The following is a 22535-nucleotide window of genomic DNA, read 5'->3' on the forward strand; positions in this document are numbered from 1 at the left end:
ACCCAAGGAATCCAACATTGCCAACACTGACTACAATAACTCAGGAATCTAGCGAACCTTCACCAGTACAACTCAAAGAAGGGACACACACAAACTCTACTACCAAAAACAGTAAGAATAACCGGAGTAAACAACCACTGGTCACTAATATCACTTAATATTAATGGTCTCAATTCACCTATAAAAAGGCACAGGCTAATGGATATTTTCTTCTGAACCATATGTTATTTTGCAAATGAAAACATGAACTTAAAATGGTATCTGGATAAAATGCATTGAAAATTTTTACTGTATTATAAGCAACCTTAGAAGCTCTAGGGGATGATATAATTGGATTATGGTATATAATGATTAGAAGATCATTAGTCGATAGTGAATTATTTTTTTTAAATAGTTCTTTTATCAGAAATGAGCATCAGCCAGATTTGAAAGGTGCGACTGAACTAAACCAACTTCTAGCACCCAGGGGACTGTCAATTACCTTTTAGTCATGCACTCTTGGATAATTACAAAGTAGGTAGATCACCTGGTACCCCCATATGTTCAGGGTCCCCTAGATAAGAACCGGTGCCATTCTTTCTAATGAAGCTTGGGCTTTTTGCCCAATTGTCTAGGAATTAATTGTCTAGAAAACCTTTTATGATACCGAAGATATGGAAGTCTTTTGAAATCTTATCTGTGGGATAGTTATTTTATAAAGGGACCATGGCGTTTGTTTCACACGGGTTCACTCATTATTAAAAAGAACATTGGGAAGATGGATGTAGTAGCTTTGGCTAAATACAAAGGAACTAAGGAAACAAGGATCTATTGTTATAATTGGATAGAACTGTAGTTAATATTTAATTCCACTCACTTATGGAAGCATGGAAGACACCTGCCTACTCAGAGCCCAGCAACTATTATCTGTTTGGTTCTGTCCAAAGGCTAGGTCTGCAGAACATTAAGTACAGAAACTAGAAACCGTTAAAACGTATTAGCAGCAAAACTTCCATCAGCAGCCCTAAGTAGGAATGATTGCTGCAGAATAGGCTTACAAGCATTTTGTCCTTTCTGTATTTTCTAGTTATTGTGTTTGTCAGTCAAGGTATCGCTTTTAAAAGTTAAGTAAAAATTCTCAACATTTTCCAAGTCTCTGCCAAGATTTCCAATTCTAACCTCCTTTCCTATAAATCCTTTCACATGTTTGTAACAGTTGAGTTAAAGTCAACTGTTTAATAAAACAGTTAGACCGTATAGAGGGTCCTTCTATTGATGGCTCCCTTTTCTCAGTTATGGATTAGATTTTACAGTGTCTAGCATTGTTCCATTGTATTTTAGACATGACGATTGGCAAACTATACAGACTCCTCTGTGTTTTATTACTTTCCGATAGGTTTTGTGTTTCATTGCATTAGGCAGTTCTTAGGTGGCATGTGGTTGACTAGTTTAAGCCTGGTTAAACTAGGGTAGACTCAGTAGTACTAGGTTGAGTCTTAAGGTGTGGCCTTTCTGGGGTTTTCCTGGCAAATCTGAGGTCCTTTCAAATTCCTCTTATGTGTCTGGGCCACTGATAGAATTTCCACCATAAATGTTGCTTTCATTCTGGGTTGTATTATATATGTAGCCATTTAAAAGACAATGGTTTAAAGCAGGAAAGGACACCGATTTTGTTTTTTCTTTTTGTAGGTTTTTCCATTTTAGAGTTTTGCTGACAGCTTAACATACTTCTCATTAGCCGTGCTCCTGCTTTCTCTCTGGTCTCTATGCCATGAAAAGGTAGGGAATGTGCTCAGTGAATAAATCTGTTCCTCATCTCTTTCGCTCCCCTTCTTCAAGCTCTGTGTGTACTTTCTTTTATTCAGTGTGTTAAAAGTGCTTTAAAATATTTTGTTCAAAGTTTATATTACTGGCAGGAGAGTTACTTTGATATAAGTAAGCTATTCTGCAAGCACCAGCAGAAAAATGTAAACTTGTAAAATTAAAGTGTGTTATGCACAAGGTACCTAGGATATATGTAATGCCACCCACACATGCTTCTTTGAAACTAGATTAGCTAGCATTTATTAATTGTGGTGTGCTAGGTAAAGTCCTGGAACTTTATATTTACTAAATTATGTTTTCAAAATTATCAAACATTTATGATAGAAAGTATAAATCATCCTAATGTGCCAACTAAGCAAGTCCAATAACTACTAATAATAGCTGATCTAGTCCCCTCTTCCTCTGTCCAAGCTTTCTCCCGTTGTCTATAATACACATGATTATGTGTGAGAACATACATAGTTTAAATGAGAATTTCTCATCTGGGCTGACAATGCTTTCTTCAAAAGCCAAAGGCCATCCAACAATAACAACAACAAACCAATACCAGGCATAGAAACTTTTGTAGTCATCAGCATTTTCCAAGAGACTCCTAAAACATAAAACCTATTTCTATTGTCCTTAGTTAAACCCAAGAGGTGGAAGATAAGTTCCTGTTGCTGAAGATACCAAGCACTTCATACACAGGGCCCAGAAGACTCTGAACTAGAGTTGACTTAAATACCTCATGTGAAGACCAGCTTTCATAGTACCAGAAGGTGTTGTGCAAGCTTCCAAGGGAGAAAAGTAGCCCAAAGTCCCACCCAGCTGTGAAGCAAACATAAGAAGCACCACACCAACCACCATGGCATAATAATCTTAAGTGTGTAATGGTGGTGCGCGTATGTTGGTGGTAACCTACATCTCTAATTGGACTTGGAACTTGATGGAGGAAGGTCACTGGTTAAATAAACTGCCTTGGCCCTGATAGGTAAGAACATAGGTGGGTGGAGTAAACAGAGCAAAATGCTGGGAGGAAGAGGAAGTGAGGTCCGAAATCATGCAGCTTCTCTCAGAGCCAGAAGCAGTGGAGCAAGCTGCCAGGTCAGACATGCTGAATCTTTCCCGGTAAGTGCACCTAGTGGTGCTATGCAGATTATTAGAAATGGGTTAGGCAAAATATGAGAATTAGCCCGTAAGAGGCTAGAGCTAGTGGGCCAAGCAATGTTTAAGAGAATACAGTGTCCGTGTAATTATTTCGGGGCATAAGCTAGCAGGCAGCCGGGGTGCTGGTGACGCAGCCCCGCCTCTCCTACTACTACAGGGACTCACTCACTAGTCAAGGCAAGTGAAGTCATGGATCTTAGAAAACAACCTACCATCACCACTTTACTAAATCAGCATAATCTCTAAGTACATTCTAAACATTTGTTCTTGTATCCATAGGGAAGTGTAGTCTTTACTGCTCATCTAGACCAGCACATCTCTCTGCAGAGACACATGTCCATGTGTGATCTGATCAGAACTCTGCTGGAAGGGAGTCTGGGACACTAAGTGTTCACACTTCTGTTCCATCTGTGCTGGGGAGCACAGAGAAAGGAAAGAGTGGCAAATTATACCGTATTCTGTGTTCCCACTGGTGCCCCTCAGCAATCTATTGTCCCCCTACAACTCACAGATATCATTTCTGTGATACCATTAGAAGCACACTAATAGGGGCATTTGGGTTTGTCACTGTACCCCAGAACTTTGCACAGATATGAAAATAACACCGAGTTGTCCGGTGGTATACAGACATGTATCTAGCACTCAGGTTGGGGCAAGAGGGATGGGAGTTCAAGATGTTCCTTGCAGAATAACAGGTTCTAGGCCAGCTTGGGCTACAGAAGACCCCATATTGAACAAACACACAAACATTGAGTAAATGATATTTATTGTCTTAGTATACACTTCTCTATCTAGCCTCCTCTGTCCCTTGGACATTCTAGTCTCAGTGCTGATAGGATTAATTTATTACTACAGGAATAATAGTATTAATGTATAAACCAACACTATGTTCATAATAGAGAAAAAAGAAAAATATTACATGTTCTTTAATAAGAATTATGTTAAGTTATGGTATGGTCCTAGAATTGAATGTTACATGGTAAATTAAAATGATGAGAATAGATTTGATTGACATGAAAGTATGTTTTTGTGAACTATTTCATAGGAATATATATTTTCTCAATTTTGTAAAACTTAAAAATAAAATTGTTTATACAAAAAATTCTCAGTGCAACAGATGGAGATTTTTACAGAAAACCACAACCAATCAAAATGCAGATTTGTGGAGCCTAGTCCCAATGGCTTCATCTACAAAACACTCCCCCTGCCTAAGATCAGAGAACATTGTAGAAAAGGGTTGGAAAAATTCTAAGAACCACAGGGGTTTGACGTGAGATTATGTCTCCAAGTAACATCAGAAACTACACTCATAGAGTCTCACCAGCATGATGGTCTAACCATGAACTGAACAAAGAGGACACCAAAGAGACATGCCAAAGCTGACCAGGAAACATCTGTAAGATCTCAACCCTACACAAAGAGCTACAGGAGTATAAGGAATGCTGAAAGCTGGAGACTTAGTCTCCTTCAGGCAGCAGCACCTCAACTGGTTATTCAAAACCAGATGATGAGTCCTGAAAACATACATACAAGTACACAGCAGAACAGCTTATATCTTTCTCTAATAGATCTCTGAGTTGGAGGCCAGCCCAGACTACAGAGTGAGTTCCAGGGCAGGCTCCAAAGTTACACAGACAAACCCTATCTCAGTTACATTTAGGAATATGTATGTATTACATACATCTGTGTGACAACAATTAGTGAATAGAGGCCACACGTGTGACAGAGACAAAGGAACAAAGGAGGTTATTTAAGAGGGCTTGAAGAGAAAGATGCTATATTATGATCCCAAACATAAAAGAAAAAAGAATGCTATCTCATGTTTCTCACTGTTACTATTACAAAGCTTTCTTCCATGTCTAAAATAATTTGTAGAACATTTCTTTTCCCTTATAAATTATTTGTTAAAATAATTTTTAACAATCTGTTTCTCTACATCTTGGATCATGTTCTATTTACAACATTTTACTGTTTTTGTTTTGTTTATTTTCTATAAACCTTGAGAAATCAGCGTACTCAGTGTGAATTCTTATAGAATATTCATCTGATTTGCGTATGATTTCATTTGTGGCACACCAGGAGGCACATGATGCCTAATTGCTATTCTTTTTGGGATATTAAGATTGATAAGTTGCATCAACTGGTGTTAGTCTCATCATATATTATAGAATTTCTCAAGAGCTCCTGGTCTAATTGTTCAGAAACCATTGGAAATCTTTTCTTATGGGTTACTTAATTCATTACTGCTTCATTTATTGTTCATTCATTTATTAAACATTTGTGCATTTCAAACACAGTGATAAGCAAGTAATACAACAGCAACAATTATAAAAATAAAATGACCCTTGGAGAACGTCTTACATGTGTCTATTGGCCCAGACCACAGACCGTGTCCTCATGTGGAATTAAATTTATTTTATAAAACAATGCCTCCAATTTAGAAGGCTAAGAAGTAATAAATATGGTTCAGAGCTTTGAAGCTAAGGAAATGTGGTTGGTGTTTTTTGAGAAGGCTGTTATTTGTGTTAGATGAACTGAATTCAAATCTTGACAAGAGGATCCTAAATCATCATGTGTGGGAGTAGAATTAAAGTCATTATTTTGCCTGAATCATTTTGCAATAAGATCATGCAATCTAAATAAGATCTGTTTGTCATATCATATTGCACTTTTTATTACCACAAATCTGTTTATAATTTGTCATAATTGTTTTGCAGAGAAATTTTGCTTTTAGTGGTTTTTATATAAATTAAACATTTATCAGACTTTTAAAATTCGTTATTCTAAAGTATTTCTAAATTCACTACACATAGTTTATGAGTGTTAAATATGAACATTTGTTTAATGAGGCTTTTAAGAAGCATACAAATGTTGTTCTTAAAGTTCATTTAAACTTTCTGAGATATTTTGTTTCAAGACAGCACTTCCCAAGCTGACTTCAAACTTACTAAGTAGTTGAAGATGACTTTGAACTCCTGAACTTCTTGCTGCCCCCACCTCCCTTGTGTTAGGGTGAGGGATGTGGTCTAGAGACCTGCTTTGTGTGGTAGGGATCAAACACATGGCTCCCTGCATGCTAGACAAACACTTGACCAACAGAGCTACCTTGAGATTGAGGTTCTGTGCTGTGAACAACAAATCAGGGTCACCAGAGGAACATGGATGTGACATCTCTAGAAGACAAATCACAGTGATTTCATGCACTCCTTTCAACAGACATCCACAGCGTCTACTGCTTACCCCACAGTGTCTTGGGTACATCAGTGAGTAAGAGACAGAAACTTCTGCCTCTGCATGAGATTTGTATTCCAATACCTAGACATGTAGACTTAAAAACAGAAATTCAACAGATGAATACTCTTACCTTGTTAAAGTTCCAAATGTTATCTGATATCATAATGTTCTGAGAAAAATGATTTTTATTATTTACTTTCTAACATACAAAAAATAGTTGGAATAACTATTTCAGAGTTAAGGAAACATGAACCATCATGGTATATTTGGAAAACATTAAATTCTTTTCTACATCAGGACAATACGATAACATTTACTAGGTGTGAAGAAGAATTTGGAAATGATATGATATATAACTACTCAAAAAAGACCTCAACCACAGGAAGAATTTAAGTCTTTTGTAGTATAAACTGATATATATATATATATGTATATATATGTATAAAATATAAGATGACAATTGATATTACCTATAAAATAAAGATGAGGATTATAGGTTCTATAAATCTTGTCCTGTTTTAAAATCAACATTTAAGTATAACAAAGCTTCATTATCAACATTATCTTATCCATTTTTTTTTAAAAAAAGATTTTATTGGGGCTGGAGAAATGGCTTGGTGGTTAAGAGCTCTTTCAGAAGACTGGGATTTGGTTCCCAGCACCCTCATACCCACATGGCGGCTAACAAATGTTTGTATCCTGTGCACAAGAGGATCTGACAAACTCATCAGGCCTCAGTGGTACACAGACATACATGCAGAGAAATACAGATACACCTAATAGACAAACATTTAAACATATTTTATTTTAAACTACATGTGTGTGTGTCTATGTGTAGGTAGGTGCATGTGAGGTCAGGTGCTGGTAGAGACTAGAGGAGTGTATTAGATCTCCTGGCACTGGTGTTACAGGCAGTTGTGACCACCTGACATGGGTGATGGGAACCAAACTTGGATCCTCTTCATAAACTGTTTATGCTCTCAACCACTGGGGCATTTCTCTATCCACATACCATTCTTTTAATGTTTTAAACCTGTGTACTCCTGTCCCATGTACAAAAGAATAGTGAGACTGATTGCTTTATCAAATATAATTGGAAAGATCATTGCCCTATAGTTTATTATAATGAAATTACTGACCTTATATGCAACTACTCCTAAATCTTAGACATTATTCCAGATACTTAAATTTGGCCTCAGTTTCATTATCACATAGGGTCCCTTTCACTTCTCTTTAACATTATTTATATATTGTGGGTACTTTTTTCATAGTGGTACATGGCAAACAGTTCTCAGGAGATGGGTATGGCCAGGGGCCATTTGAGGTATCATTTAGTGCAGGTTGAGATCAGCTGGATTCTTTCACATTTTGACTGTCTTAGCCTCGGAATTGAACTCAGGACCTTTGGAGGAGCAGCCAGGGCTCTTAACCCCTGAGCCATCTCTCTGCCCCTATTTTAGTGTTCTTAAGATCTGTTCTGTACAATACACAGATGACCGAGGCTGAAAAACTGTTTCTGCGCTGGACATATTCTGTCAGGGGAGCATGATGGGCCCTTAATTCTTGTTGATGTCTCTACATCAGCTTGGTGGATTTTTCTATGGGTCTTGGAGGTGGAGGACAATGCTGTGGGACAATGGTCTTTTACCCTTTCACTTGTATTATTTTTAATAAAATTCTGATTGGCCAGTAGCCAGGCAGGAAATATAGGAGGGACAAACAGGCAGGGAGTAGAGGTGGGGCAATGAGAACAGGAGAATTCTGGGAAGAGGAAAGCTCAGTCTGCAGTCATCTCCCAGCTGCAGAGGAAGCAAGATGAGACTGCCTCGCAGAAAAAGTTACCAAGTCACGTGGCTAACATAGACAAGAATTATGGGCTAATGTAAGTTATAAGAGTTAATAAGAAGCCTGAGCTAATAGGCCAACTATTAGTTTATAATTAATGTAGACCTCTGTGTATTTCTGTGGGACCTGGAGGGACAGAAAGCTCAGTCAACAGGACATGACTCATAGGCATAGAACTGTTGGTCTGATGTTGTAATAAGATTGGTGGGCTGCATCCCCGGCACCCGGCCGCTCGCACGGCTAGCTTTACCCGAAATAATTACACAGAAACTGTATTCTTTTAAACACTGCCTGGCCCATTAGTTTCAGCTTCTTAACCCATTTCTAATAATCTGTGTAGCCCACGAGCTGGCTTACCAGGAAAGATCTTAACCTGCATCTGTCTGGAGTGGGAGAACCATGGCAACTCACTGACTCAGCTTCTTTCTCCCAGCATTCTGTTCTGTTTACTCCACCCACCTATGATTTAACCTATGAAGGCCAAGCAGTTTATTTATTTATTATAATTAACCAATGACCTTCTTCCATCAGTCTGATTCTGTGGTGTAGTGTGCGGATTTAGTTACATGGTATAAAGTACACTAAATGTAGTCTATTGTGAATAATCAGTTATTCAAAAATTTTGTGGAATTGCAGTAAACTTTATACATTTAGTATCAAGTCTCCAGGTTATATAGAATATATTATAGAAGTATTTAGGTGTGAGCACAAATTCTTCCCCTTCTTTTGAACTCAGTTTTTTTTCTTCTGAAAAATAAACACACTTGCCACCATTCTGATAGAGCCCTGTATGTTGGTACCAGAAACAGCCGTGACATGTACCTTTCCTGCAATGTTACCAAGGGCTTAAATTTACCATTCATCTTCTTAATTTGTAATAATAAATTACCTACTAGTTCCTCATGGAATTAAACCATGAATGAGTAACATTTCTGCAGATGGAATTTCCCAGTGATCCATGTTAAGGAACCTTACAGGTATTGTTTCTCTTAACAAAGTAGAAGGGATATTCACCATGGAACTTTAGAAGATTAATTAGAAGAAAGTCAGTCAGTGAAGGGGAGAAAAGGTCTTCAAGGGCAGAGACAACTTCTGAAAGGGGATGGAAAGTTATCCAAGCAGGCAGAGCAATGTTCCTGGAATTCAGGGTTTGCCTATAGATGAATGAACAAAACAAAGTGACAAGTAAATCAATGTCTAAATACACATTCATTTTTAGATTCGTATACTTACTAAAATCTTTTCTATGAGTATCTGAGATTTTGCAGAGATGGGGCTGTACCTGTATTCACACCTCAGAGAATTTAAAAGAGTCCACTACTTTTTTGACTCAAGAATGAACCTGTGGCCCAGGCTTGTTCAAGAAAAATACAGCACAGATCCAAGGAGTGATTCAAATTTAGCCTCATGGCTCTGGTTAGGTTAATGAGAGAATAACTGGGTCTTAGAAAAACATTTGTTCTGCTTTTATAATTTGGTGCTTGCCTATACAGAGCCAAAAGAAAGAACAGAAAAGAGCAATAGAGGAAGGGAAGAAAGGAAGGAGGGGTTAGGGGAAGGACAGAGGGAGGGACGGAGTCAAACTGTAATCCTTTGAGTATCTGGCACTGGATAGTAAAAGGAAAATTTACTCTTTAAAATTAGTAAGTTTTGTTTTAAAAAATTAAACCAAATGCAAGTAAGAGTACTTATTCACCAGTTTTTCAAGAAAGTGTGTGACAGAAGTCTGTAAGCAATATTTGGTGCCTGGGCCAACAGGATTGGGGAGAATGGTTAAATGCCAACAAAGGTCAGTCTGACCCATGAACAAGAGATGAAGTTTGTCAATACAGAGAGAATGGAACAACAGAATGGATTCCAGTCTGAAAAGATTGGGGAGAAAATTCTTTACAATAAAGAATCATCCATTAATCACCAAACTATTATAACTGTGTCTGAGATCAGAGATTCTCTTCTAATGAATTTGGGAGCCCTGCTTATTGGAAATTGAACTAGCATTGAAACGAGCAAGCACCCCTGATTGTTGAGTATCGTTCTTTTTAGATAGAGCTAGATAATTCTCAGAGAAGAAGGCAAAAATAATTACACAGTTGAAAGTGCAAAACAGAAACAAACCTTTCCCACTCTGGGGAAATGCAAATTTGAAGTCAGAGAACAGGCATGCAGTTAATAGACAAGAGGGCAGAAACCACTGGAGAGTAGAGACCAAGGGAATGTAGTTATTCCTGAGAGTCTAGGGAGAGAGAAAATGTAGCATCAGGTTCAAAAACTTATAACCTATTATCCATTTATAGCAATTTTAGCTTCTTTCAAAAGGAGAAAAGAGTAAAGCCTTTCAATTGAAAATTATTTTCTTATGTCTATTTTGTTTATCTGTACAATTTATTATAAAATATAATATCACTATATGCATTTATTCTTTCATACATTGTATATATATTCCTTATATATATTTTCATTTTAGAGAGGAGACCCACAAACTCAAAAGTTCTCAAAACTCAAGAAAGTCATAATACCTTGGGACTACCCTGGCGCTGTAACTGATTTTTAGCACAGGAGCTATTTTCCTGTTTTCTCCTCTAAAAGGCTTCAAGAGTGGAAGGTTTATTTATCCAGACTCCCTTACAATTAAGAGTGGCATGTGTTCAGTTCTAGCTACTGGAATACAAGACACTCACTAAATAGTGCATTTAAAAATAACTTTAAAAAGAGAAAAACAAGAATTACTTCTAAGGAAAGTTTTTAAACTTTCTGCCATGTAACTGGCTCAATTCTTTAGATGGGGTGGAAAGAAGGGTTGTTAGAGGGAAAGCTCAAAAAATAGCTTTACAGGACTGGGTGTATAGATCATATCATTATGAGGTCCTAGTTCAAGAGAGAGAGAGAGACAGAGAGACAGAGACAAAGAAAGACAGAGGAGAGAGAGACAGGCACACACAAAGACAGTCAGAGAGAGCAAAGGGCAGGGAAAGGCAGAGGCAGAAAGAGAGAGAGAGGGAGGGAGGGAGGGAGGGAGGGAGGGAGGGAGGGAGAGAGAGAGAGAGAGAGCAGGACAGGGAGAGGAAGAGGCAGAATCAGTTTTATTTGCTTAGGGAAAAATTGTATCCTACCTACAATCTCTCCCCCCTCTCATGTGTGCATGTTTAACTTTCCAGCCATTTTGGTTTTTTCCCATAGTGCTATAAACAAGCCACAAATTGTTGGTATACCTTAGAACCCCCTTCCCAGCATTTAACTTTTATTTATGTTATATTGATTATCCTGGGCTTAGTTCAAATCCCTTATCCATTTTGACATCTTTTGGGTTATTGTGAGGTCTTTTCTCCTTTGAGCTAGTAAAATTTTATGCTTATTTTTTTGTCTGCAAGCTTAGCTAAGATGATTCTGTGTATAAACTGATTAGCATAGCTTGATGACACTAAGAAGCAAAGAATTGTCTGAATATATTGTTTGCTAGTGAAGTCATGGTTATTGGAGACAAGTCTATAACCACAAATTTACTAAACCAATACAATCTCCAACAACAATCTATAAACATGTGTCCTTATGCACACAGATAAGTATAGTCCTCACCTCTCATCAAGAACTGTTCTCTTTATAATAGACAGAGATCACTATAGAAAAATGGGATATTACTCAACTGTATAAAAAACATTAAAATCATGAAATTTGCAGGCAAATGAATGGAAATAGAAAGAAACCATTCTGAGTGAGGTATCCCTGACTCAAAGACAAATATGGTATGTATTTACTTTTAAGTGGATATTAGATGTAAAGCAAAGGATACTAGATTACAATCCACAGCTCTAGAGAAGCTAGGCAATAAGGAAGACCTTAAGAGGCATGCATGGATTGCCCTGCAAACAAGACATAGATGAGATCTCCTGGGTAAACTGGAGGAGGGGGAGTGGTAAAGGAGAGGGAAAGGGGGAATAGAACATGAGGGAACGGGATGGTTGGGGGGAGGGATTGAGTGGGAGAGCAATGAAAGAGATATCCCGATAAAGAGAACCATCATGGAGTTGGGGAGAAACCTGCTGCTAGGGAAATTCCCAAGAATCCACAAGGATGACCCCAGCTAATACTCCTAGCAATAGTGGAGAGGGTGCCCGAATTGGCCTTCCCCTGTAATCAGCTTGGTGAATATCACAACTATCATCATAGAGCCTCCATCTAACTTCATCTAACTGATGGAACCAGATGCAGAGATCCACAACCAAGCACCAGGCCAAGTTCTGGGAATCCAGTCGAAGAGAGGGAGGAGGGAATATATGAGCAAGGGAGGACAAGATCATGATGGAGAAATCTACACAGCTGAACCAAGCTCGTGGAAACTCATGAGCTCTAGACCGACAGCTGTGGAGCCTCTATGGGACTGAACTAGGCCTTCCATAATGTGGGAGACAGTGGTGAAGCGTGGACTATCTGAGGGGCTCCTGACAGTAGGACCAGGATCTATCCCTGGTGCGTGCGTAAGCTTGTTTGGACCCATTCCCTACGGTGTGATATTGTATTCAGCCTTAATGCCATGGGGATATACTTGGTCTTGTCCCAACTTAATGTGCTTTGCTGAGCCCTTACCGTTTGGGAAGAGTTGATGGGAAATAGGGTGGGGGAAGGCAAGAGAGGGTGGGAGGAGAGGTGGAAGGAAGGACTGTGTTTGGAATGTAAAATAAAATTGAAAAAATAAATTAAGAAAAAAGAAAACCAAAACCAATAAAAATGCAGAGTTGGGGGACCCAGGCCCTTATATACATCTACAAAACACTCCCAAACCCAAGGTTCAGGAAACATCGTGGAAAAGGGGACAGAAAGACTCTTAAGAGCCAGACAATCAGTGAGTTTGCTGTGTGATGGTGTCTTTTAGTAACATCAGAAACCACACCCATAAATTCTCCCTAACTTGACCAGCCCAATGTGAGCTGAGCAAGACTGACACCAATATATGTGCAAAACTGGATGGGGCAAAGCCCACAAGGCTTCAGCCCTACACAAAGAACTACCAGCAACCGAGGAAAGCTGAGAGTAAGAGAGGTGGTCCCCTCCAGGGAAAAGCACACCAAGTGGTTGCCCAGTGCCAAACAGTCAGCCCAGAACACATATGTACAAGTGACAGTGTACAGATTCAACAGGTTCTGTCTAGGGCTATTTGTATGTGCACAGACATACATTAACGTAATAACAGTTAGTGAAGAGAGAACCCATGTATTTGAAGCATTTGGGGAAGGAGGGTTTGGAGAGTGGAAACGAAAGGGAAGGAAGTAATGTAATTATATTTTAGCCTCAAAAATGCTATTTGATTTCAAATGTGTGTACTTTGAATCTCCGTAGCAGGAGAGCAACTTTTTGGAGAGATTTTGTCCATCTCACGTTTCATGTACACTTGTTCTTCTGTGAATCACAGCACTGAGGCACAAACCCTTGGTAAATAACAGATGGACTCTGAGTATACAGTAAATCCTGAGGTCCTCCTGGGGACCCAAGAGTTTCAGATGATTTAATTATAATAAGAAAATGTTATTTGTCATTTTCATACTTATTTGAAATGGACCATGGATATTTCCAGGGATTAAATGGACAAACAGTGAAGAAACAGTTTAGTTCTATAGTTAAATAATTAAGAAACTAGTGAAAACGTAAATAATACTTTTCTTACTAAGTTTTTATTCATTTTGAAACCAATGACTTTTTATAAAATATGTTATTAAAAGTAACATAGTTTATTATGGTAGCTTAAAAATGAACGAGTATATATTTGCTTTCTTGGTTTTAATTTAAATTGTAGCTAACATTTACAGAGGCATTATGTATCAACTAAAGATATATTGAATCTTTAGTAATTTCTAAGCATATAAAACCCTGAATGTAAACATAAGCGACCTCCTGGTTTTCATGCAGAGCTTTGATTTGCTATGGATATTGATGCAAAATGGGACAGGACAAAAGGAACAACGGAGAAACCACTGCCTTCCACTGCGGAATGGAGATGCTCCACACAGGATCATCTTCAACAAATGATAAAGCAATATAGGTGCAAAAAATGTTTTATGTGCATGCAAATTAAGTTTAAATTTTGCAACATGCTGTTTTCCTTGTTAAAGCATGCATTTTAATTGTCAAATGTCATCCTGCATATTTTAGTTATTTCAATGAATTAATAGTTTGTATGAGTATCAAAACTGAAGTTCTTTGTTACCATTTTTTGTTTTTCCTTAGGCTTCACAGTCTTTCACTTATGTGCTTCTGACTTACACTAATTTGCTATTTCAGAAGGTGAAACACAACATTGTTTATTCCCAAATACAGACACTAATAATGAATAGCATTTGTTGGGCATATGGTATAAGCTTAGGGTATTTTTTTTAATTCACTATACAAATTAGCTTATCTAATACTTTAGAAATACTGTAATCTTATTTTTCCTATTTCACAGATAAGAAAACCTAAGGATGTAGAGGTTGAGTAGAGAACTAAAACTATTTATGAATAAATGAAAAGTTCATAAGTCATTGCCATACACAACAATTTGGCTCTAGAGTAGTCTAGCAGATAATGGTATCCATTTTACAGGCGTTTCTCCTCCTTCTTCAAGACCTAAAACAAGCCAGGTGCTGTGGCATATACTTTTATTTCTAACATGTTCTTTCAATTTAAAAGAAGTAAACTAACTCATAAACCTTAGAAATTGATTTGTAGTTTTAAAAAATCTGTCAATTAACAATAAAACCTAATACATGCATCAAATTGTTCAAATACTTCCATAGGTCATGATTTTCCACATAAAAGGTCTCAAGAATATATTAAGGTTTAACTGAAGCTATTTTATTTGGATACGTTATTGGGAAGTTATATTTAAAAATAATTATTGCATATTTATCACTTTTTATCTCTATAGTTTGTCATTTAGGACAAACAGCTTATCATTAGGACAACAAGGTCAAATTTGTACCCATCAGGAGATTACTGATTTGGTGTTAGATCCCAAGTTTATTGATACAAACAAATGCCACTAGAGTATTATTTGGGGTAAACGACTGCTAGACATTTTGTTTGTATATGTATATATGGCAACACCTAAGATTCCTCTCGGCCTGGATGGTTTCCCTCCAGCTCCCTGATTCACTTCTGTAGGTCCACATCCATGTTGCATGACTATCAACATGAGAGAAAAAACTTATAACAGGTTATGTAGCGATTATCAAAAGTTTTTTATTTTATTTATGTTGTTTTATCACTCAAGTATTGAAAGATCATAAGGTGAGTCAAAATACTATATGATTCATGAAGAAAAATAATAATGCAAGTCTGTTATTGTCACTCAAAGACAATAACTGGCTAACGTCTGAACTGTTTCACCAGTATTCAAGAATGTTTTTGTGAATGTTTTTAATAAAATAGATAGATGACAGATGATAGATATGTTTGTAAATTTCAAACATGTTTCACTTGACACACTATAATTTTTATTACTTGGCTTTCTCTCTTAAATATATGTATCTTAACAAATAAATATACAATTATATTACTTATATTGGAGAGGTTGTACTGCATAAGATTTGACCATAAACTCTGAAATTATTTTTTAAGGGATAGTCTCTCTGAGTCTGGAGTTTGCTGAACTAAGAGCTTACCAGTTTGGCTAGTCAAGCTAGCCAACTTGACCTGGAGAATTCCCTTTTTCTGTTTCCTAAATTTTGGGAGTGCAAGAAGTCTGCCATGCCTGCTTGGCTTTTACGTGTGTAGTAGGAAGCAGGGCCCCTTGTTCTGTCCCACCCGGCTAGCTTACAACCAAAATAATTACACAGAAACTGTATTCATTTAAGCAATGCCTGGCCCATTATTTCTAGCCTCTTATTGGCTAACTGTCACATATTAGTTTAACCCATCTCCATCAATGTCTACCGCCACTTGACTGCGGCTTACGGCATGAGTCTAACCAGCGCCAGTCTCGGGCAGGAGAACCATGGCGTCTGCTACACTGCCTTTCTCCCCAGCATTCTGTTTTGTCTACTCCACCTATCTAAGTTTTGTCCAATCAAAAGGCCAAGGCAGTTTCCTTATTTACCAATGAAAGCAACACAAATAGAAAAGGATCTCTTACACCATACGTGGGTTCCAGATATCCCGATTCCATTACCCAAGCTTGCATAGCAAGTGCTTTGTCCACTCAACTGTCTTCTCTGTGTCTCACCGGACAGCTTGGGCTCACAATGAACTCCCTATGCAGCCCAGGCTTGCTTTCTACTTGAAATCCTCCTCCCTCAGTTTCCTGAGTGTTGGAATAACAAGTGTATTTTTGGATAAAAATACATGCTGGTAGCTATTTTACAAGTTTTGTTTCTCTACTTTTGGAGACTTAGAAAGGATTCTTATCTAGTTTTCTTTTATAAATTATTATTTTAAGATAATCTGTAAAAGTTAATTAGTAGCCTCATTGGATTTTTCTGTGTTCTGAGGGAATCACTGTTTCATCATGATTTAGACCTGAGAAAAGAACTCAACTTTACTTACAAAGGTGTTTGTATTTGATGTTTCCATATTAAGAATCATCACTACTAATGAAAAGTTTTATTCATATCATCATCAACAGGCTTTTCAAGAAAACCCCAGTCGTTCCACATGAGATTGATAATTCTAAATGCAGTAGGTTATATGATCACCATGAAATATTTTCCTAATCTCAAATTTTCTATTCCATTAAGTTAAAGATTTTTAAAAACTTTCAAAAATGGGTAAGAATTTAGAAATGTCTACCTAGTCATTATTTAAACCATTTGTTATTTTTATTTTCAAGTTAAAAAATTATAATTGCATAATTCCCCAGTGTACATTTTTCTAAATTAATCTATCAATTTGAATTATCATGTGACGTGTACATTTTTATTATGACTTCCATCTACAGATAACTGGTACTCTATCTGCATATATTTAATACAATTTTTGGATGATTATCCCTGAAATGTGTCATTATACCTTTAAACATCTTTATAGTATAAAGATAACACTAAAACATCTTCTTTAAAGGAGGCATTGAAGTAGACCTGAAAAAGAATAAGTCAAGCCTTTCATAACAAAATTTTACCTTTTTTCAAATCCTGATATGTAATATTTTACTGTGTCTATACATTGCTATTGGCAGCATCTTTCTGGTATCCTGGTGTAGCTGTAGAAAGCTTCCTAAACTTGTCTTTGTAAACCAGATACCCTGAGCAATGAGTTTGGAAGCTTCTGCTCTGCAAATGAGCTGGGGCCCAGAAGTTTAGAAATAAGGTAGAGACATGAACCTTAAAATAAAGGAGCAGAGTAGGAGACTGCTGTTTTAAAAGATCTGTGATAGCTTCACGTTGTGCACGAGGACAAGCCAGACAGGAGATTTCTGGGTAGGACAGATTTCGACCCGAACTAACAGCAGATATAATCAAAGCAGAGATCACAGGAGACAAACAGGCTATTTCGTTTTAACCTTAAGAAATAAGTAAAGCTGGAACTCACAGAACAGACTGCGGTGCAGGCCAGGCCGGAAAAGCTTAAGATAAACATTAAGATGAACAAAGACTAGGAGCAAGAGACTGAACAGCCATGAGTTGGATAATGTCTTGAACTGGAACCAGTCTGGAATGGCTCGACAACTGAGCACCAATGTCTAAAGCTGAAGGAAGAAGAAGGAAGAGGGTCTGCCACATCCCATTCCCTTTTCCATGAAACCCAGACCCACGCTATTAAGTGAGGAGCCATGTTGTCAGCTCCAAGTAAACTAACAGAGGTCAGGGGTACCTCTGTTCCCAGTTAGACCGCTCACAGACCAACCATGGGAGACTCATTCACCACAACAAATGATATTTCTAGTTGATTAAATAGAGGAGAAAACATTTGCCATGTGGTGGTGTGGGTGGGGAAGAGCTGCCCTAGCCCACCCTCACGGCCTATGGCTCGTGAGAGCTCTGGCCCTGAGGTCTTCAGAGTGGGAGAGCTGTCCCAGGCCCTCACCAGCTGCAGCACTCAGGAGAGTGGCCGTTATACCTAGGCTGGTAACACAGTAGAGCTGGTCCTGATGGTGAAGGTGTGGGACAGCTGACCCTGAGGGCAGGAAAGCAAGAGAATTGGAACTGCTCTTTGCTCATGGCTGCAAGGGGTAACTAGGCAGGGTAATGTCAGAGAGCTCACCCTGGTGGTAAAGACAAGGGGGAGCTGGTGGGTGACCAACCCTGGAATTACTCAGATCCAGAACCAGGTTATGAATTACCTCACCCCAACATCCACCTCATCTATGATCTGCTAGAGCATGTGAAGGGGCTGGTCCTGCAGACCCCAAACTGCAGAGTATCCATGACACAGGGAAACTATAGGATAGCCAAGAGCAGTCCTAGGAGGGCCCAGCCTCGATAGTGTAGCAGAATCCAGAGGCCCCGAACCAGACCAATGAACATTTGCAATGAACACTTGCAAGTAAAGATAGATGGCTAAATGAGTTTACTGTGTGACTGACTCCATGTCACACTGCAGCTTCCAGGATGAGACTGATTTTTCTTTTTTATTTTCTCTTAGATTTTATTTTATTTTGAGGAGGAGGTTGCAAGGGCAGATATGGAGGGAGAGGGAAATGAATGAGATCGAGCTGCATGATGTGAAAGACAGAGTCAATAAAAAGTGGTTGAGAAAAAGAAGTACAAAAAAAGAATACTCTCTGGCATTATCATTTGATTATATATGTGATATATTTTTATTCATTCTAAATTTATGTTGCTCAGAGTTCAATGCTGAGATAATAAAACACAATTTCCTGATAGTGATATTAAACCCAGCAATCTTATTTCCTTTGCCTACATGATTTATCCCCAACTCATTTTGATAGTTTGATGACTTTTTTTTAGGGTTTATAGTGGAAAGGTTTTATATTTTACCCAATACTATTTTGACTTTTAATTTTTCAATTCACTTTATATCAAAATTCACCCAGTGCCTCCTCTTATTCAGGTGATCTGCATTAGTCCATCAACTCACGAAGCTTCTTTGTCTCTGGACTTGCGTATCCACTGCTCATAAAAAGTTAAGTGTTTCTGTTCACAGGCAGACTTCCTAACTATTGCTTTAGTGATTTCTTTTCCTTTATATTTTTTGCAGGCTGTAAGGCTGCATTTATGGTGGTGCCAATACTGAATTATATCTTTTTACCCTTTTGTTTTTTATTGCAGTTTGTTCGCTTTCTCCCTTGCTCTTTTCCGCCCTCTTTCACCCTCTCGGGTAGGGCCAAGAGTGCTCATGGCAGTTCATTAAGGATGGAAGGAACCCTAATGGTACTCTCTTAAAGACAAATAAATGTAGGGCAAGCAGGTGACAACACTCTCCAGCCTTCTGCCTTCAAATAGCTCCACACATCTTTGTACTGTCATTGAGGCTTTGTATTTAAAATCAGTTCATGACACATTTTGAGACGTTAATAGTCATTGTTCCCTGGTTATGCAACAGCCCTCTCTTAATTTAATGAGAAATGTTCTCCATGGACTCAGATGTTTGACACTTGGTTCCCAGTTGCTACCACTGTTTGGGAAGGCTGAAGTAACACAGACTTACTGGAGCAATTATGTCTCCAAGGATTGATTTTCAGAGTTCATAGCCTCACCCTAGTCCCAGTTTTCTCTCTCTGTTCCATGTTTACATTTGAAACTGTGAGCTCTCAGTGTCCTTGTGTGGTCACCATGCCTGCCACTTACTGCCATATCTCCCCACATGATGGACTCTTACCCAATGGAACCACAGCCCAAAAATAAACTCTTACTTGAGTTATTTTTGGTTAATGGTGTTTTGTTGCAGCAACAGAAAAGCTAATCCACCATCTCCCTATTCTTGAGACATCAAAATAGTAATATAATCATTCAAAAATTTAAAATTATTTGCTAATGCACCATTTTTGGTAACTGTGTTATCTCAAAAATAGCAATTATTTGACCTTTAATGTTAATCAGGGTCACTTTTGAGAAACCAATACCCTAGAAAATTAGAACTCCAAGTTTCAAATTGATCTTCAGAAAGACATAAGAAAAAGAAAATGGCTCTAGGTGGGGTTGTCAGAATTTAAAGTCTTCCGTTGTGTTTTGAGGCAGTCACACTATGTAGCTTACATTGCACTGGCTGTCCTCAAACTGGAGATTCACTGCCTCAGCTGTTTAAGTTGCTGAGGTGATGGGCATTCAAAACCAAGCCTAGAGGAAATTTGACGTCTTGATGAAAAGGCTCAACTTGTATCCTGGGTTGCTGAGTGATGGAAATCCTTTGGATTATGTTGTAATTGGTGCTTTAGAGAAACAGGAATAGAGGAGCAATGAGTAGATCCATTCTATGTACAATAGAATCCACATTAGAGTAATCTGTCTCACTGAGCAACGATTGGAGAAAGTATACTGTTTACTTCATCTCTATAACTTGGGAGATAAAATGTTAGACTCTTGGTGTGCTATAGTTCAAGAGACCTCAGTCATTTAATTCAACTCCTACATTTTAAACAGAAAAGCTTCCATTTAAGCTGCATAACTAGCTTAGAGTCTCATAGAGTTTAGGGAAGACCAAGCAAAGCTCCACAAGTCATTGTCCAGTATTCTTCATTAAAATCGATGTTTTTATTTTTTTTCCCAGTAACTAAAGAATGGTACAGGGCAACATTATTTTTTTCTCACCTGTCCTCTGACTGCAAGGTAAAGTTTGGGAAGATTGTCTCGTCATGAAAGTTCTAGGTGTGTTAATTTGAGGAAGAAATTCTAGAACTAAAAGGACCAACATCAAGAGCTACAGCCAAGATGGTGGTGATAACAACCTTTGTTTTGTCTTGATTATTTCTTTGTAGTTCTAGGAATCAAACCCATAACCTCAGAACTTTACCTCTAAGCTATATGAATCTTTTAATATACATATATATCACTAGAATTATATGAAAAGAAATCTTTATGGCTTATAGTTAGAGCTCTGAACATGATAAAGTTAAAGGTTCAAGTCTACATATGTAATATATATGTATATATCATATGCAATTTGTGTTTGAATTTTAATTTTGATATTGTGTTAGTAAAATGCTTTCAGATAACATCAAGCTATTATCTTAATATATATCCTTATACTTTCAGAGATCAGCACAGTTTATATCTTTTATAGGGAAACCTTTTAATTGTAATAGATGGCAGCTAACACAGGGGCTCTAGTTAGAGTGCCAAGAATAAATCACTGTAGGATGCTGAACCCCAAATCGGATACTTGTACCACATAATGCATCGGGTTTAGGAAGCATTGTATAGGACAGACAGGGTAGAAAGATTGGGAGAATTAGAGTTTCAGAAAGACTGCTGTGAAATAGTGTCCTCTAGACATACATAAGAGGAATTCTATGCTCATGGACACACGTAGAATGGTGTCCTCTGGACATAACATCGATGTTGTGCTCATGAACTCATATGAAATAGTGTCCTCTGGACATAACAAGGATTCTGTGCACATGAACTCATATGAAATAGTGTCCTCTGGACATAACAGTAATGTTGTGCTCATGAACTCACATGAAATAGTGTCCTCTGAACATCACAAGGATTCTATGCTCATGAACTCACATGAAATAGTGTCCTCTGGACATAACAGGGATGTTGTGTACATGAACTCACAGCAGCTGTGGTTGCCTACACAACACCTACACAAGATCATGCCAGTTAACATTCCATCATGGATGAGAAAGGGATCATGAGGACTCTAACCTTGAATTATTGACAGTTGATGGCTGCTGTAGAAGGAAGAGTCACTTTCCTTTGGAGTTATGATTTACCATTGGTTTTTCATGCCCCAAATGAATGGTTGTACACTCATGTTCAAGGGTACTGTGGTGGTTTGAAAGGAAATGCCCCCCAAAGGGAGTGGCGCTACTGGAAGGTGTGGCCTTGTTGGAATGGATGTGGTCGTCCTGGAGGAGTGTGTCACTGTGGAGGCCGGCTTTGATGTCTCATATATGCTCAGGTCATATCCAGTGAATCAGAACACTTCCTGTTACCTGTGCCAGATGAAGAACTCTCAGCTACTTCTCCACACTATATCTGCCTTCACACCACCATGTCCCACTGTGATGATAATGGGCTAAACCTCTGAAATGTGAGCCACCGCAATGAAATGTTTTCCTTTTTGAGAGCTGCAGTTGTCATGGTGTCTCTGCAACAATAAAACACTGACTAAGTCAGATGTGATTAATGGGCAGCTTAACTGGATTCAGTAGTTTATAAAGGAAAAAAATGTGAATGTAAAGCTGAGATGAGGACATGGTAGGATATCTGGAAGAAATTGGAGGGAGGTGGTTAGACCCAAATGATTTGTGTACATGTATACAATTCTCAAAGAATAGAAAATAGAAGTTTAAAAATCAAATGCTAATTTTAACTTAATAAAATCCTCATGTCTCACAAGTACTCGCATAATATGTATACTTCTGGGAATCTAACCCCATCTTTCTCTAAAGATAGTTTCCCTATATAGTATAGAGT

General features: G+C 38.0%; 1 long non-coding RNA gene across 5 annotated transcripts in view; it reads left to right on the top strand.

The window, feature by feature from the left end:
• The window catches only part of LOC126497711 (uncharacterized), a 49292-nt gene that overhangs the window by 6898 nt on the left and 19859 nt on the right, over positions 1-22535 (top strand). For 2 of the 5 annotated variants that reach the window (XR_007590673.1, XR_007590674.1), the window contains exon 2: positions 1669-1758. The exons of 2 other annotated variants lie outside the window; for them this stretch is intronic. This is a non-coding gene — a long non-coding RNA (uncharacterized lncRNA). Of the gene's footprint in view, positions 1-1668; positions 1759-19008; positions 20718-22535 lie in introns of those variants that run through there. One more of the 5 variants, XR_007590675.1, reaches the window with a different exon arrangement.

This window comes from Alexandromys fortis, unplaced genomic scaffold, assembly GCF_014885135.2.
Source record: "Alexandromys fortis isolate MF-2015 unplaced genomic scaffold, M_Fortis_MF-2015_v1.1 scaffold_23, whole genome shotgun sequence".
NCBI lineage: Eukaryota > Metazoa > Chordata > Mammalia > Rodentia > Cricetidae > Alexandromys > Alexandromys fortis.